This window comes from Anastrepha obliqua, chromosome 5, assembly GCF_027943255.1.
Source record: "Anastrepha obliqua isolate idAnaObli1 chromosome 5, idAnaObli1_1.0, whole genome shotgun sequence".
Lineage (NCBI taxonomy): Eukaryota > Metazoa > Arthropoda > Insecta > Diptera > Tephritidae > Anastrepha > Anastrepha obliqua.
This window is the reverse complement of record NC_072896.1, coordinates 38,509,357-38,520,772: the sequence shown is the minus strand read 5'-3', so window position 1 is coordinate 38,520,772 and position 11,416 is coordinate 38,509,357. Positions and strand designations below refer to the sequence as shown.

Here is an 11,416-nt window from a genome sequence, read left to right as displayed (position 1 = left end):
GGACCATCGGATGGAGGTCTGCCGCCGAGGCCGCGGCAGTTATTTGGCCGATATTTTGTTCCATACGTAATTGAACCATAGCAATATTATCATATTGAAGAGAAAGAATATTATCATAGTAAAGAGAAATGACAAAAATTGTATTGTATTCAAAATCAACACCGGCCCTTAAAACTTAACCAACCCTTATAAAGATACCAGACTTTCTGTAAAAAATCATGAATTTTGCGTGTCGGTATTTATTATGATTAAGTCCCCTTGAAAATTAAGCGAAAATTCTTTTCCTCTTTTATAAATAGAATAAAACACACCCTAATATACAATAATGCGCGGCTTCGCAAAACATTCTCGATGCAAGTCCTGCTGTTGCAACTAAACTACTTACTTTGTGTGTCTCATGGAGAAGCGGTAAGCTGCCTGCCGCGTGTGCATGATTTAAGACGTCTTTGCGCTCTGTTTCTTTGCTACTCGCATTCGCTCACGCTCTTTCAGTTTATTTGTAAAATTATTTCACTGTTATTTTCTTTCCCGCACTTTTTTACCTAACCAACTTTTATCCTTTATGCCTTACAAAGGCATGCAAACGAGTTGCATTCAAACAACTGAGAAATTTTATTGTTGTTACTATTATTTCATGCCTTTCATTTATTATTTTTCTAACTTCTTATAGAATCGTCTCCATTCCCCCTGCATTGTTTCCCCAGTAGTTTACTACTTATTTTTTTATTCGCTAACTATTTACAAACAATTTCTTTTCTACAAATCGCCAGTTGTTTTTCACTGTTTTATTCTTCGCATTATTATTACTTTTGTAGTTATTTTGTTCATCTGCTCGACTTCTACAATGCAAATCAAAGTTTTCAAATCCCTTTGTTATGGAAAATAACTTAAACGAAGATTTTGTAGCGAAAGCGGGTAGTAGGTCAGCATTTGTTGTTGTAGTATGTAGTATGCTGTACTGCTATTTTGACATAGTTTTGCTATTCCTATTTGCTGCTTTCCTAGTTGTTGCAAAAGTGTGAAAAGCGGATTTCGCTTAGCTGAGCTTCACTCTGATGTTGTTTCGTGTTTATTTCGGGTATTTTTGTAGGAAAAGCTTTGTATAGCAAACAGATTTTCATTGATTTTTCGCCACATAACTCTCGCATATATGTATTTCTACAGATTTTAAATCCATTCCATACCACTCCAAAGCACAGCTAAACCGGCAATGTTGTAGAGTCTTTACGCTCTTGCGCTTTCAGTGAATCGAAAGTGCTTGAATTTAATGGGTAAAATACGCAACATTCAGTAATTCGAAATTTTTCAATGGGCGCGGTTTTGTGAATTATGAATGTTTTTCAGGGAAACCATTTCTAAAGATTACTTGGCTATTTTGAAGCGCCTGCGAGTGTGAGCGTATGAAATTACACGAACTATGAAAGAGCCAATTATAAATAGATTCTGCACGACGACTACGAAACTTCACTGCAAGCAAAATTTGTGAGTGAATTGAGAGCGCACAAGTAGGGAAGTGCTAAAGCTGAGGTAGCCGCAATGAAGGAAGCAGTCTCTTGATTGCTTGCTTCTGCAATTACTGTATAGGGCGTAAGTATCTACTCCGATAACCAAATTCGAATTTGGAGCTTGGGTTCGTTGTCTGTGTGTTCAAAATTAGTCGAGGAATATCTAACTTCTTTCTCGATTGCTCGACGATATTAAGCTCATCTGTGTTCCCAGTCACAGCTGCAGAGAAGAAAACTACTGCACTGATGAGTTGCCTAGACAGGGGACCCTGAAGACGGTTTCATTGCAAAATGAGATGATTGCAGTTCCCTTAAGGGGGGGGGGTCACAAAATCGAAATTTTTTCTCTTCACTCATCTTATAGTAAATCATTTCAAGAATGTTGTGTCAAAATTTTAAGTGGATCGGAGCAGAACTCTCAAAGTTATAGCCTTTGTAGGCACTCTACCTCGAATGCGGAGCATCGATAATTTCTCAGAGTCATTTTTTCAAACGCGTTTTTCCCGAAACGACTTCTTAAAAGTCGGTGCCAATCACAACTCCGAAACTATTCAACCGATTCTTTTCAAATTTGGCACACGTTTTCTAAATCAAAAATACCTCCCCCCTACACTGTTTTTTTTATATTTTTTTTTAAGGTTGTTTTTCACTTACAAATATGGCGAAATTTTTCGCCAAAAATGCTCGTTTTACGTTTTTTGCCACCAAAACTACAAAAATGAAAAAAAAAAAATTTTATTAATGTAGGGGGGAGCATTACGTCATACTTTAACTGAAAAATTCGACTTTTTTAGTTTCAGATGATTCTACGACGAATGCCGATTGGCACCGCAGAGCACCTCTCGAAAAACATATCTCCAAAAAAACTCTGTCATGGGCTTATTTGTCAATATTTTATTATTAATATTTTTTAAAAACTTATTGACAAGATGTACAATAACATGCAACTGATTTTATTAAAGTATCTTAAGCCATATTTCTGTAAAAAATTAAAAAAAAAAGTGTTTTTTTTTTAGCGCTAAAAGAAGGTGTATTGGAGCTTCCGGAAATTGGTCGCAGAAACAACATCAGTCGGTTGGCCACATCCCGAGCCTATGCAGATGACAGTGGCGAGAATGCTAGTGTGCGTTCTCAGTTTATCGCTACGGAGGACATGAGATGTCTGAATCTCTTTTGATTGTTTCCACCGAATAAGGACTTAGGACTTGTCTTTATAAGCTGCGTCTTTCAAAAGTGACGACTGGATGTTAGAAGTAAGTAATTCCTAGATTATCAGGCATGTTCTGCAAATCGTTTTCGGGCAATATTTTCGCATTTTCCGTTTTCAAATCGTTTGACATGTCCTGTAAATCGTTCCGTTTTCGTTTTTTTTTTCGAACATCACAAATCGTTTTGTCACACTGTTCTGGAAATCGAAATCGTTAATATTTTCCAGTTAATTTTTCGGCAACTTACACGTTAGCGGTTTGTGGCATTATTATAAACTGTTTGTTGAAATAAATTTATCAAAATGTGAGTATTTACTCAAAATAACTGAATATATTTATTTAAGTAAAAGTGTTTATTTAAAATATTTAAAACTTATTCAAAAACTTTTAGGGGAAAACACAAGAACTCCAAGCAAGAGCTAATTTTAGTCGAGTTTATGGAATCTCATCCAGATTTGGCGAAGAATTTTTCGAAGGGCGACAGAGTTGCTGTTGAGGAAAAGTTAAAAGAGCTAACGTCACTGCTAAATGCAAAAGGGCCGCCCCAAAAAGATGTTAATGGATGGAAAAAAGTAAGTATTTAGTCAAATATTAAAATAAATATTTTTGAATTGCCTTTTTTCAAGATATGGTCTGACTGGAAGGGATGCATTCAGAAAAAGCTTGCCCATAACAATCTAGAATCGAGGGCAACAGGAGGTGGACCCTTTAATAAGCATTTACTGATGAGCAACGTAGAATGTGTTGCAAGAACTTGTGGAATTTTTGCAGCCGTTGAGGGCATAAACCATTATAGAAGCTTTGGGACAGAAGAAAATAATAGCGCTATCGAATCTGAGGAAGAACGTCCCCAAACAAGTAGGGAAGCGGTGGCTACCCCGAGAGCTGCAAAAAGGCCACGAGTGTCAACGCAGGACAGCCTTCAGACGTGTATGGCAATGTAATCTACTTGTATGGAGAAAATATCCACCACTTTAGATAACATTTGCGAAAACCAACACAAGATTGCAAAATCGCAGGAAGATGAAAGGGAAGAGATTCGATGCCTTTAAAATTAAAATTAAAATGTTTGAGATAGAGACTAAAAAATAAATATAAAGAATCTTATTGAACTGTTATGTATATATTTACTTTTAATATGAATAAATTTTATGTTTCATAATATTAAATTTCTAGCAGTAGAGTCTCTTATATTTCTGCCAACACTATATACCTAAACTACTGTTTTCCTCATTTTCCGCAATTTCCCGATCAATTGGATTGTTTTATAATACGCTTTCTGTTTCAATGTCATCTATTTGATTACTCCTATTATGTAGTGCGTAACAAATATTTATTATCTTCACTACCTTTCGCTGTTTCGAACTTAAATTCGAATTTAAATGAAATCGGACGAATTACAGAACACCGAAAACAAAATCGTACGAATTGCCATTTCGGATCCGAATTGAAATCGCGCGATTTTCAGAACATGTCTGTATATCTTTTCTTTATGTTGACCTTCAAATGATATAATTTTTGTGTATAATTGTTAAGAGCCGTGTTCTCAATTTTTACGTATTTTCTTTTTTTAAATAACACCTAGGCGCGTGTTTTGAATGATCCTTTATCTTTTGGCATTAGCTCCTCCCTGATAGTAATTTATGCCAAGGCATTGGGGGCTTAGAAGCGAAGCGACATCTCTCTCCAGCCAATGTATTAGCCGTTTCATTTCCCGGTATTACCATGTTTATTGGGCTCAGCTGATCATCTACAACTCTAGAGCCATAAGTCACCTCACGCACAAATTTCGTATGGATAACTTTTTTTGTATATTTTAAGAAAACAGAAACAAAAAAAAAAACCATTGCACATAGTCCGACACCCGATATTTTTGCCTTACAATACTACTATTTGAAGCTCGCGCCAATGAAGTATTATAAAGGGTGGTTAAGTTTCAAGGAACGGTGTTGATTTTGAATACAATAGAATTTTTTTAGAAAATTATTGTCATTTCTCTTTATTATGACAATACTGGTATGACTCAATAACGTATAAAGTAAAATATTGGCCAAATGGCCTCCATCCGATGGTCCAAATTTTCGATGATGCTGAAGCATAATTGAGGTTCTATGCCGTTAATGTGTCGAATTAGCTCATCCGTTAGCTCTTGAATTATTGCTGGCTTATCGACGTACACCTTTTCTTTCAAATAACCCCAAAGAGAGAAGTCCATTCAACATCGGCCCTTGAAATTTAACCACCCTTTAGATATAATCGAACACCCGGTCATCGGAATGCACTCATACATATGAACATACTTATGTGTCTACTTAAGAAACAAAATTCTACTTGAAATAATTTCTGAAATACCGTTAAATAAGCCTAATACGAAGTACTTGAGCATGTCAACTGAAAACCACAAACTTGACAGCAACAAGATCTCTGTAACGAAAGTAGCAACAACAATAGTGAAAACAAGTACATAGGTATAACAATGACTACAACAAGCATTCAAACAAGTAAACATAAATAGCAAAAGAGAATTGAGGAGGGTACTCAGTCAACTATATCACATATGTCATTTCCAATAAGGAATGTCGCCGCAACCAGACCCAAGTAAGGAGGAAGGGAGCAAAGACGATTCGAACACAATTGGCTACTTCGGTTGCTTTGATGGGTCTTAAGGAATTTGGCGACTTCAATTCAAATGCAGTTATTGACCATGAGTGGTAGTAAATTAGATGCTGTGCATGATGTGGCCTGCAGGAAATTCACCCCCTCGCAACTGTTGCGTTTCCTTATATTTAATTACCTGAATGAAATGCCAAATTCTGCGTTCATTGAAAATTAATTAAATGATGGAAGTTTAACCCTTTCCAGGCAAGGGCTGCTTTACTGCAGCGGACAAAAAATTGTTGTTAGTTAATTAGGGAATATCTATGAGGTGTCCATCAATTCTGGGCCGGGATAACTAAAGCAGGTCTGGAATTTCGCTATGTTCAGATGTCCAAAGCATATTGGTGAAAATGTATTTCCAAAATAGTCAAAATAATCGGCACTACACTATCTAACTCCACCTTACTTGACTTAAATGAGGGCACTTAGACCTTAACCACTCCCGAGTACACGGTGGTTGTTTGAAAAGCCCGTGCAAAAATAAAAACTATTGTATAAAAAATAAAAAGGATTCAGTTTGGGGTAAACCTATTTTATTTTTCGACATAGTCTCCTTTTAGGTTTATACTCTTCGTCCAACGCTGTTTTAGTTTGTTACCCTTTTGAATAATAGGATTTATGTCCAATTCTGAAAAATACCTATTCGCTTCTGCATCTCTCCTTCTCACCTCCTCGTTTGAATAAAATCTTTTTCCCGCCAGCCATTCCTTTAAATTGGGGCACAAGTAGTAATTCAGCGGATCCGAGGGAATCAAGTCTGGAGAATGAGCGAAATGTGAAAGGAGTTGGAAAATTATTTGCAACAACTGCTGAGGCATGATCCTGTGCTTTGCCGTAATGGAAAAGAAAATCACTCGACTTCCTCTATTCAAACGAATGCCGAGTACAAAGAAATATATTACCCTGGCTGAAACTTCGTGCGTGTTCTTCCAAGAGATGCTACTAACTAAGCATAATCTCGATACTGATTAGCAGTGGCATTTCTATGACTTCGTATGAATTTTTCAAACTACCCTGGTACATTTATTATTTTTTAAGAAGCCAGTGCACTGCGTCCTCAAAAGGAGTATCTATTAGAAAATAGTACAGAATTTGAGGAGGAACGTCTCTTTAGTTATATTTCTAATGCGCTGTAAACTTTACATTCAAAGATGAGGTATCCGTAAAGCTATTATTTTCCCAAGGTTTCGGATGCCCCTAAGAAGGTGTTTTGAAAATATGATATCATAGAATATAATTCCCGCAGAGTTGTGGTAAGTCTTTATTGACATTAGTTCAAAGCTTTTCAGAATATACAAAATTAGTTATTGAATATGGTTTTGAATAACTTTTTTACTAAGTAAAAAAAATGATTGTGAGTTATGAAAAACTTTATTTTGACCTTTAACTGCTCCATTGAATATCTCTTTGTATCCTGCACCGGTCAAGTTCAGAAGGTCAAATATGATTAATGTGCGACACCATTTTTAAAATTATAAATTTTCCGATAGGGTGATTAATTTTGTGCCTCCCTGTATATATAGGTATAGGTGTATATAGGTAGATACCTATGTAATGACACTTTCAGCTATTAGTCCATAGATATCGCTAGGAGTATTTTTAAACCTTCCCAAATGTCTTGTTTTTTTCGTCTGTCATCTATCAACAAAGTTCAGTTCATTGTTTGTTACGTTTCATACCACAATGCATTTTTGTCGCTCTTAAAAATGTCGAATTTCGTGCCTTCAAACTAGGATTTGCGGACATCGTTGATTTTCTGTTATCAATTGAACAAAAACGCTTCCCAAGCTTATCAAATGCTTAAAGAAGCTTATTGTGAGCATGCTCTAAGTAGAGTAGAGCAAAGTGCTTCAGGTGGTTTGAAAAATTCTGAAGTGGTGATTTTAGCGTGGAGAACGAGGAACGTGGCCGGTCACCGAAAGGACGCCGAATTGCAAGCATTGTTGAATGAAGATGATGGTCAAAACAAGAAATGATGGCAGAGCAGTTGGGAGTGCCCCAAAAAACCATTTCCAAACGCTTGAAAGACATAGGCATGATTTTAAAGGTCGGAAGATGGCTGCAGCATGAACTGACTGAAAGGCAGCAAGAGAACCGAAAAACCAATTGTGAAATGCTGCTCTCCCGGTTCAAAAGGAAGTAGTTTATGCATTAAATCGTTACGGGTGATGAAAAATGGGTGTATTTCTCTACGCACTTTCCGAGCAGCGCTTCAATTCTCACGAAGAAGCCAAAAAATGGCTCGATGATTGGTTTGCGGCCAAATACGGCCATTTTTTGTGGCGCGGCATCCACAAATTGCCTGAGAGATGGGAAAAATGTGTCGCTAGCGATGACTATTATTTTGAAGGTTAAATTTGTAACCATTTTCTGTTAATAAACCTTTGAAATTGAAAAAAAGTCTCATTTCATAGGTATATAGCTAGTACAAGGATCAATGACCACGATGGAGCTCTTTGCACCAGCGTTTCAGAACGCCAAAAGTATAAATAAATTGACCAGTGCACTCCTGCCTCAATAATTCACGTCGAAAATTGTACTAAATCATCGTGAAGTGATTTTTTCAACTCACTGAGAAAAGAACAAAAATGGCTCGTTAGTGAAAACGTTACCATATTTGAAAGTATATGCTAAAAAGTCAAAAATGTAAAAAGCAACATTCACAGTGTAGCGAAGGACTCGATTGATTCCTGAAAACTTTGTTTTGAAACAAACTTTCTCGAACAAACTCTGTTTGGTCTTTCATTCACTTGGAACTCTTAAGTTACCGAAGTTATCACACAACATTTGCCATGACAATGAACAACTTTCAATCGCCAATACATTTCTTGCATATTTTTTAATATTGAACAAAAAAAATTTATTGTATATATATATATTCAGTCATATTTGTAATTCGAAAAAAGAAAAAGTACTGAGAGCCAATTCCAAATTGTAAGTTCTATGGTCTCCAAGCACCTTTAACCAGCCTCTTGTTTTTAAAGATGTACATTTTTGGTGTTAGTAAACTCAATAAGGATAATGTTTTGGTTTTGTTTGTTTATACTGGCGTAGTTTAATGAGAAAGAAAGACACGAGACGGACAGGGAACAGAATCATCGGAGCAGCAATTATTAAGAAAAAGTAGAAAGAAGAGGATGTTATGCCTTGCACTTATGAATGATTCCAGCGGATTTGCATTCGAGTTCGAACGGTTGGAACTCTGCGAGTATCCTCCACTAAATTTATGAAATCATTCAATAAAATTTCCATGAGCTGCAATAACCTCCTCGATCCGGGTCCGGCAACGGTGCTTCTTATTCATATTGACCATAACTGTATAATTGCAGCCTTCAGAGAAGGAATAATGTTATGAGGGAGCTTATTTATTTCACACCCAACTACACCCCATATAGCGTAGATCCAGAAATTAAGGTCTGGGAGGAAAATGGATATAAGTTCGGTGTTATGCGCCCATTCAGCCATCTAATCTTATGTCGCCATCGCTTTGTGTGAAGTAGCAGAGTCTTGATGAAAGATGTATGGGGTGTCACAGCGTGCACTATCAATCCAGGGTTTTACTACGGTCTCTAAAACCTGTACATATCGGCAAAATTCACTCGGAATCTTTGAGTAAAGGAGTTTAGTGGTATGACAGGCCCTTTCTTGCTCATAACACCTAAAGCCAAGCCAGTAGCTGCAAACTTTGTTTATGTGACAACATAAACCTCTGTCATTCTGATCACTCTTGCGGTTGGTCCTTTGGTCTTGGTCACAATCTCAGGCGCTTCAGGGCAATTGATTTTGTGTAGAAGGTGTTTTGCTGGGATAATTCGTTGTTCTCGTGTTTGCTCAAGACTGAAACTGTCTTCTGCGCATAACGCAGGACTTATATCGGAGGCCTTCATAGACAACTTGACGGATAAGACCCTCAGATGCATAAAGTCCCTCGCAAGGACCCTCATTGATTTTGAAGTTTGCCGTCAATGATCGCTTGCAGATCAGAAAGTTAACGGGATGGACTCCAACTTAGATATAAGTACGGTGGAATCCGTTTATAATGACATCGAAGGGAATCGACAAACACGTCATAATAAGCGGGCGTCATACAAAGCATTTTGTGAAAAAAAACATTTTTGCATAAATATGTATGTATGTATTTTAATAGAAAAACGTAGTATGTAGCTAATGAAATCAAAATTGCACGTTTATTACGTACAAATTATACACATACAAGTGTATTTTTTAATGTAACCTATAATTTTTGTCTGCTTTTGGTTTTTCATTTTATTGTAAAAATAGCCTCTAATACCATTGTGTATAGAAGACTTCGCCGTGGTCAAATTATCGTTTTCAATGTTAACAAATCGTGATAATATTTCTGCAGCTTTTTATGCCTCTTCTGCGGTAGGTAATGGTTCTTCCTCGACTTCCTCTTCGCCGTCACTTTCAAGTTGTTTCTTAGCATTAATGTTCTGTACGATATTGTCATCGGTGGTTTCTTCGGATGTGAGGAGAGCGCTATCGATGTCAACATAATCTTTCCACATTGCTGGTGCTGCTAAAGAATCTGAATTTAGATTTCGTGACCACAAGGATAAAGGGACATCGTCTTCTTTATCAAATTCATGTTCTGATATTTGATTAGGTACACCGTTCAATGAATCCTGCATGTCTGAAACAGTGGTGAATGGTACTTTGTGACGCATCGTTATTTTTGTAGAAGGGTTGTTGTCATTAACAGCAAGACTATTAATCATTTTGAGCACAAGGTTTTTTCTAAAATTCGTTTTGAGTGCTCGTATTATTCCCTGATCCATTGGCTGTAGTACTGATATTGTTTTCGGCGGAAAGAAAGCAAGTGTTATAGACTTTAAATCAGTAACATTTGGATGTGCCGTGCAATTATCAACTAGCAATAAAATCTTGTTCTTCTTCTTCACCAGATCACGATCCTAATCTCGAAGCCATTTTTCGAAAAGTTCTGATGTCATCCAAGCTTTACGATTGTTAGCATAATCGACAAGTAATGATTTGACCCCTTTAAACCATCTGGATTTTTGTGACTTTCCAATAATGAGCAATTTCTTTTTTTTTTGTGCCACTCATATAAGCTACGATGACAGTTATTCTATCTTTCGATAATTTGCCTCCACTACAATGCGGTTCTTGTTTTTAAAAATCATTGAGATTGTCGAATGAACAACGCCAAATTCCTTTGCAAGGGATGAGTTCGATTTTCCATTTTCTAATTTGCATATTATTGCACCTTTCTCCTCAATCGCAAATGCTTTACGGCGTCGAAATGACATTCTTTTCACAGTATGAACACAAACGATAAACGATACATAACGCGTGACCTTCAAGCGTCAATTACTCACTGAGATTTAAAACAAAAACGAGCCACGTGCCGAACGTCGTCGGGAATCAATCAACATTACCGAAGGTGTAAACATGATATGTAATTTGCAATGTAAAGTACTACGTCGGTCATTATAACCGGACATACTTTATTGAAAATGGGTCATAATAGGCGAAGTCATTATAACCGACTTTTTTTATAAAGAATTTTATATGAAAACAAAAGTTCGTAGTATAGTTACGTCTAATAGGCGGTTGGTCAATATAAGCGGAGTCATAATAAACGGATTCTACTGTATGAATAAATGAATAGGAGTATACTAAAATTCCGAAAAAAACAACAACAAAAAATTAGAGTTACCTTTAAAGCCCTGAGGTAAGAACTGAATAGCAAATTATTGAATTGCACTGAGCTAAACTTGAAACATTTTTGGGTTTCTGATTGAATCCGTTAGCTAAACAGCTGGTCATTTCACTCCTTATTACAGATTTTCTTTGTAAGAAAATAGCGAATATTCTCTAAAAATAAAGAGTTGCGCATTTATGAAACTAAAAAAAATGGCGCGTGTTAAAATCCCGCCATGTAAAATCCACTAGTCGCTTTAATGATGGGGAGATATGCGGGAGTTACTCACTGTCTGAATACATCAGACTCCTCTGGTTCGGAACCAATAATTTTCCCTACAGGGGTTTCTTGTGCGCAAA

General features: G+C 36.6%; 1 pseudogene; it reads right to left on the bottom strand.

Moving 5' to 3' along the window:
• Positions 1-9,561: 9,561 nt before the first annotated feature.
• Positions 9,562-10,468, bottom strand: LOC129248700 (tigger transposable element-derived protein 4-like; annotated as a pseudogene).
• Positions 10,469-11,416: the final 948 nt, after the last annotated feature.